Source organism: Tasmannia lanceolata, unplaced genomic scaffold (assembly GCF_043159265.1).
Source record: "Tasmannia lanceolata isolate RefF3 unplaced genomic scaffold, GAP_Taslan_0.1 ptg000008l, whole genome shotgun sequence".
Classification (NCBI taxonomy): Eukaryota; Viridiplantae; Streptophyta; class Magnoliopsida; order Canellales; family Winteraceae; genus Tasmannia; species Tasmannia lanceolata.
Genome location: NW_027518685.1, coordinates 55,818,023 through 55,825,744, shown reverse-complemented (window position 1 = coordinate 55,825,744; position 7,722 = coordinate 55,818,023).

The following is a 7,722-nucleotide window of genomic DNA, read 5'->3' as shown; positions in this document are numbered from 1 at the left end:
CCTAGTGTTACAAGGAGTACAGAGGTGTTGGACCTAATCCACTCTGACACATGCGACTTCAAAAGTTTTGTTACAAGAGGTGGCATAAAGTACTTTATCACCTTTATCGACGACCGAACAAAGCTCTGTCATGTCTATCTACTGAAGTCCAAAGATGAGGCTTTCGAGAAGTTCGTCAAGTTTCGAACTCGAGTCGAGAAGCAGTTAGGACGTTCAGTCAAGAGGCTTCGAAGCGATAGAGGAGGTGAATACCGCTCTAAAGATGCTGAGGCATACTTCAAAGAACACGGGATGTCGTTGAAACGACTACCCCTTATTCCCCCCAGTCAAATGGGATAGCAGAAAGGAAGAACCGGACTTTGACCGAGATGGTGAACTTTATGCTTCTTACATTTGGACTTCCAACTTGTTATTGGGGTGAGGTGCTTCTTCCGGCCAACTTCATCTTGAATAGAGTTCCTTATGCCAAGATGAAGATTTCTCCGCATGAACTCTAGTTCGGGTATCCACCTTATTTGGGAATGCTCAAAGTGTGGGGGTGTCTGGCTTATGTTTGAGTGCCAGATGTTAGAAGGCTAAAGCTTGGAGCCAAGGCAAACAAGTGTGTTTTCCTTAGATATGTTGTGGACAGTGATGCTTGCAGATTTCTTGATATCAGCACCAACTCTATCATTGAAGCTCGAGATGCTGAATTCTTTGAATGCAAGTTCATCAAGGACAAGTCAATCTCTTTAAAGGACTCACCTGAAAAATGTTAGAGAAGAGGTTTAAGCCGAAGCTAACCCTGAAGCTCCTGCTCATCCCTCTTCCTCTCAGGAAAATGAAGTCTATGATGAACCTGTTGATGTTCCTGTGGAAGAAGCTGATGAGCCAAGGCCTAAGAGACAAAGGATGCCCATGTCCTTTGGCGATGACTTTATCAACTATAATGTTGAGAGTGATCCTCAAACATTTGAAGAAGCTATGCAATCCAGAGATGCTCTGCTCTGGAAAGAAGCCGTGGAAGACAAAATGAGCTCTTTGATGGAGAACAACACTTGGAAACTCGTGGATCTTCCAGAAGGTGCTCGACCTATTGGCTGCAAGTGGATTTTCAAGAGGAAGCTGTGTGCAGATGGTGCCATTGAGAAGTATAAGGCAAGACTGCTTGGTAAAGGTCTCACACAGAAAGAGGGCATTGACTTCTTCGACACCTACTCACCAATATGTAGGATTGCAACCATTTGAGTTCTTATAGCGATAGCTGCAATCGAGAAGATGGTGATACATCAGATGGATGTAAAAACAGTCTTCTAAATGATGACCTAACTGAGGAAATCTACATGAAGCAGCCAGAGGGGTTTGTGGTCAAAGGTCTTAACAACAAAGTTTGCAAGCTTATCAGGTCTCTCTATGGTTTGAAGCAAGCTCCAAAGATGTGGCACTAGAAGTTTGACAAGGTTGTCCGTGGGTATGGCTTCTGAGTCAGTGGATCTGACAAGTGCCTTTATAGCAAAGTTGACAAAGGCAAGGTGGTGATCATATGCCTGTATGTTGACGATATGCTCATAGTTGGGAGTGACTTACAGATTATGACATCTGTAAAGAAGTTTCTCTCGACACAGTTCAGCATGAAGGATCTTAGAGCTGCTGACACAATCCTTGGAATCAAGATCTTAAGGACTGATTCCAGGATTGCTCTATCTCAATCTCACTACATAGAGAAGATGCTGAAGAAGTATGGCTACTTTGACTTACCAGCGCAGTATGTGCCGTATGATTACAACAAGAAACTCGGACCCAACACTGGTAGGACAGTCAGGCAGTTGGACTACTCGAGGGTGATTGGCAGTCTGATATATGCCATGAGCTTTACTAGACCAGATATAGCCTTTGCTATTGGGATGTTGAGTCGGTTTACTAGTAATCCGGGAAAGGCACATTGGGATGCAATTGAGAGACTAATGAGATATCTGAAAGCTACCCTTAGTTATGAATTACTATATTCTGGATATCCTGCAGTGGTCGAAGATTTCTCAGATGCTAGTTGGTGTTCAGAGCCGGATGAGTGCATATCGACAGGCGGATTTGTATTCACCCTGGGTGGTGCAGCCGTGTCGTGGAAGTCTAAAAAACAGACTATGATAGCACAATCATCCATGGAATCTGAGTTCTTCGCACTTGCAAGCATAGGAGATGAAGCAGAGTGGCTCAGAGATCTCCTGCTAGATCTTCGGTTACAGAAGGATCAGCTGACTGCGATCACAATGTATTATGACAATCAGACTGCTAGTGCTGTTGGTGAGAACTCGTTGTTCAACGGAAGAAAGAGGACAGTTCGGCTGAAGCATGGCTATATGAATGAGCTGATATGTCACGGAGTCATTGCTGTTATAGACGTCCGATCTTCAGCAAACTTGGCAGATCCCTTAACAAAAGGCTTGAAGAGGGAACTGATTGAGCAGACAATTGTCGGAATGGGTCTCATGCCTCGGTAATTTATTTGTATTTGTATCTACCATTAAACTATGTTTGTGGTTCAAAGCTTACTCTACCATCAAATATAGTTCATGGTTCAAAGAATGAAATATGAATGGATTTGTTTGGTGCACTTTAATATAAATCATTTGAAACCATTCCTATGTTAGTGCACTTTACCTGTCGGAGTATAGGATGGCCGTAAGCCTTAATGAGCCCGAAGCACTTTGTGTGTGGGATGCATGGCGGGTGCATGCCTTGAGGGACTCAACTATGTATGGGTAGAGGAATATTACCTCTTCTATAGTCTGAGTAGGCAAGACTGCTAGAGTCCATACAGAAAAATGTTTGAGCTGAGGTTGGCTTGAGTGCCTTAATGAGTTCTGAGTATTGTGTATATTGTGAGTATTGTGTATACTTTAAGGAGCTCACTTATGTGCGGGTGGAGATTTGCCATCTCCTACGTAATCTGACAGATTGCTAGAGCCCACACAGAATCCTGTCATAGTAAAGATGTTGGATTTTAAGCCTTAGTGTGGTCTGAAGTACTTTGGGTACAGGTTGTTTTGACAGGAACACACAAAAGGACACACCTATGTTAGAGTGGAAACTATGTGTTTCCTATGGAGCTGGCATACTCCTAGAGCCCTCGCAGAACCAGGACGAGCACTCTGTGTACTATTTGTTTCAGGCAAGTTTGTGAGTAGTGTGATAGTTCAAGGATTGGTCCACTATGCACACATACTCTGGATCTAGTCATGTGTGATTACTGAAAAGTAGAAAGGTGCTAGATCAAGGATAATTACACCATGTACTTACACTACAATTCAGATAATCTATTTAGAAATTCAAGTTTTTGGATATTTTCATTATGCACAATGTGACTAGTGTTCTCTAATACTTGGTTGATAAGTTTGAAACTTGTGGGGGATTGTAGGATTTTGTTCTAATAAATGAGTTTCAAATCTTCTATTAAACCTTGAACATGTATCTAATAATGGTGAACATTGTATATAGAGATTCGTGCACGATTCTTTGGATTATGATTCATGTATGGCTCTATATTTATTGAAACTTTAAATGTTAGAAGTTTCAATGAATGTGGAGATTCATGCATGGTTCTTAAGGACATGGAAATGCATGGCTCTTCGGGACTTGGAATTTATGGAGAGTCATCTAGAGATTCATGCATGACCTTTATGATTAAGGATTCATGTATGACTCTTAGAAGACTCACCTATAAATACATGAATCCATTAATGGTCATCTTTAATGGGTGTCCTTTGGGTTGCTACTTGAACTCTATAAATAGAGCCCTCATTCTAGCATCCAGAGACACCAAGAAAGGAAACTACTCTAGAGCCTCTAAAGATAATAGAAAGTGTGGTTTATTAGAGAGCTTGCCTGATGAGATTGTTGAGCGGTGCATTACAATAATCCATTCTCCTGCTGTTTCTGGAGGTGGTTCAGTCGTGTGATCCTTGCACTGGAGTTGGGCCGAATAACACTTTAAGGTGGGCGTTCGAGGACGTACGGTAGTATCACAATCCAGATTGCTTGTCATCCTTCATTCAAGTCAGTAAAAATTTATATTTCTGCATTGCTTTTCTTAGTTAGATCCATTGTTTTCAACCGCTTGCTCTAACATATGTATATATACGGAAAAGTGTTGCTACTCGGTCTTGTAGCTAAGCTTATCTACTCGGTCGTGTTAAATACAGTGGGGGCCCACATTGTTTGGATGATCCAAACCATTCATTTGAAAGTCCCTTACCTAGATAGTGTGTCCACAAAAAATCAGACCCATAGGATGATCCTAACCCATCCAACAGTGGAGGGAAAATGAGAAAAAAAGGACGGACATATTTTGTCCACAAATCCAACAGTGGAGGGAAAATGAGAAAAAAAGGACAGACATAGTTTGTCCACAATTCCAACAGTGGAGGGAAAATGAGAAAAAAAGGACAAACAGTTTGTCCACAAATCTGCCCATTTTTCCCTCCACTGTTAGATGGGTTAGGATCATCCTATGGGTATGATTTTTTGTGGACACCCTATCTAGGTAAGGTACTTTCAAATGAATGGTTTGGATCACCCAAACAATGTGGGCCCCCACTGTATTTAACTCGACCGAGCAGATAAGCTTAGCTACAAGACCGAGTAGCAACACTTTTCCGATATATATACTTTCTCCCTTCCTCTTTATATATATATATATATATATATATATATATATATATATATGAGAAAACTGTTCCTACACATATGTCTAGAGAGTTCTCTACACACTAGCTTAAAATACAATGGGGGCCCACATTGTTTGGTTGATCCAAGCCATCCATTTTAAAGGCCCTCACATAGATAGGGTGTCTACAAAAAATCAGATCATAGGATCATCACAACCCTACGATTTGTTGAGGTAAAATGGATGTCTTTAAACCTTCACAAATTAGTCCAATTTTTGCCTCCACAGTTCGAATGGTTAGGATGATCCTCTGGATCTGATTTTTTGTGGACACCCTATCTATGTGAGGGCCTTAAAAATGAATGGTTTGGATCACCCAAATAATGTGGCCCCCACTGTATTTTAAGCTAGTGTGTAGATAACTTATCTACACATATGTGTAGGAACCGTTCTCTCTTTCTCTCTCTCTCTCTCTCTCTATATATATATATATATATATATATATATATATATATATATATGGGAAAATGACCTAAAAAAAACTCTTTTTTGGACTAATATTTAAAAAGCAGTGGAGAGTTGAAAATAACCAAAGTGAAGTGCTTTCACTCCACATTCGATAAAAGAAACGAGTGCCTTTTCATTTTTTTAAATTTTTTTACTACTTCTCTCTCCTTCTCCTCCTTCCCTCCGACGGATAGCAAAATCCTATCCCCATCACCGTTCGTTTTCCCTCCCTCCGACGGAGACCGAAATCGCTCCCCGGTGAACCCCCTTCGATGGAGAAGAAAAGGGCGTTTTCTAATGCCCTTGAATCCTTCACTCCCCCATTTTTTGACGCCGTTGAATCCTTAGTCCGTCCTGTCGTTTTTGCACGCCGGTGAGCCCCCATCATGTCTTTTTAAAGTTGAAGGAAGTTGAAGTAGGTATTATTCTCATCTTCTCATAGTTTTTGTTTGAAATATTTAAGAAATGCAAAACAGATTTCTTCAATGGCTTTTACAAAGGTGAGAAATTGAAAACCCAGTCGTTATTTTCATTTCTCATCTTTCATTGGCCCTTCATTTTTAGTTTTGCAATTTTTCAGGGTTTTGGCAAACCAATTTCAACCATTATTTAGGATTTTGTTAGGGTTTCAACCATTATTTGGAGCCATTTGGGTTTGGGTCCCTTTGGGTTTTGAAAACCATTTTCAAGTACTATTCCTAGGGTTTTTCTGTTGTGGTTTGTGGTGAGGACTTACTGGTTGAAATCTGCTGTGGAAGTTGAAATTTGTTGAAATAGTAGTTGCATTTAGTTATGTTGGTTGAAATACTTATTGATTTTTTATTTAGTGGTTGTATTTTTTGTTATGTTGGTTGAAATGGGATGAAATAGTTTTTGAAATTTGTAGTTATTGTGTTTGAAATTTGGGTTCAATTATTGTTGAACTTGGTTGGAATCTGTTTTAGCAATGGTTTTTATCTATTGTAGTGGTTGGAATGTGTTGACATACAGGTTGAATTTTGTTTTAGTTGTTGAAATTGGTTGAATTAGTGGTTGAAGTGTATTGTAGTGGTTGAAATGAGTTGAGATATTGGTTGAAATATGGTTTAGTGCTTCATATAGTGGTTGATATAGTTGTTGAAATTGGTTGGGATTGTTGTTGATAACGGTTTTATTAGTTGAAATGGGTTGAATAAGTGCTTGAAATATATTGTAGTGGTTGGAATGTGTTGAATTCTAAAATTTTGGTTGAATTATTGTTGAACTTGGTTGGAATATGTTTTAACAGTGGTTTTTATCTATTATAGTGGTTGGAATGTGTTGAAATGCTGCTTGAATTTTGGTTTAGTTGTTGAACTGGGTTGATTTAGTGGTTGAAGTGTAGTTGAGATACTGGTTGAAATGTGTTTAACTGTTTGATATAGTGGTTGATGTAGTTGTTGAAATTGGTTGATATAGTGCTTGTAATTTGTTGAGATATTGGTTGAAATGCGTTTAGGGGTTGAAATCTGTTTTAGTTTTCGAAATTGGTATAGAATCTGTTCTACTGGGTCAAATAAGATGAAATAGTGTTTGAAATATGTAGTTATTGTTTGAAAATTGATTGAATTTTTGGTTGAATTTTTGTTGAATTGGTTGAAATCATTCCAAGTGGTTGAAATGAGTTGAGACATTGGTTGAAATCTGTTTAAGTGCTTCAAATGAGTTTAGATATTGGTTGAAATCTGTTTAAGTGCTTGAAATGAGTTGAGATATGAGTTCAGATGTTGGTTGAAGTGTATTATAATGGTTAAAATGAGTTGAGATATTGGTTGAAATCTATTGAAGTGGTTCATATACATATAGTGGTTGAAAGCTGTTTTAGGTTTTGAAATTTGTGTGGAATCTATTTTACTGGTTCAAATGGGATGAAATAGTGTTTAAAATCTGCAGTTATTGTTTGAAAAGTGTTTTAATTTTTTGTTGATTTTTTGTTGAAGTTGGTTGAAATCTGTTTTAGCAGTGGTTGAAATCTCTTGTGGTGGTTGAACTAGGTTGAAATACTGTTTGTTGATAGTGTATTTTTGTTGAAATCTGTTATGGTTCAAAGTTCCCACTGTTTATAGTATGATTTGAATTAGTGCTTCAAATCTGTTTTATTTGCTGAAATGGGTTGAAATGCTGGTTGTACTCTGTACCTATTGTTTTATAGTGGTTTAATTTCAGTAGTGGTTTAAAAATGGTTTTGTTTCTGTAGGGAAGGGCAGAGTAATTAAGGGTAGGCTGACATCATGGTTAGTGATTGTGACTTCTACCTGTATATGATTTGAATTAGTGATTGAAATCTGTGTGTGCACTTTTACGATAATGCATTTATGTGTGCAGGCACCCTATATTTGGTCTAGATGTTGTCCTTCCAAATTCCATGATTGCATGCAGTCCTTAATACTTAGGCAAAATCATAAAGATTTAATAAAGAGAAGCCCATTTGGACATCTGATGAATCTAGAAGGGGTTGAACTACACAAAACAATTATGACCATTTTGGTATGTTCTTGGCAAAAAGAACGTTGGGCCTTTCAAATAGGTAGTGTGATAGTTCCATTTGAAGTAAG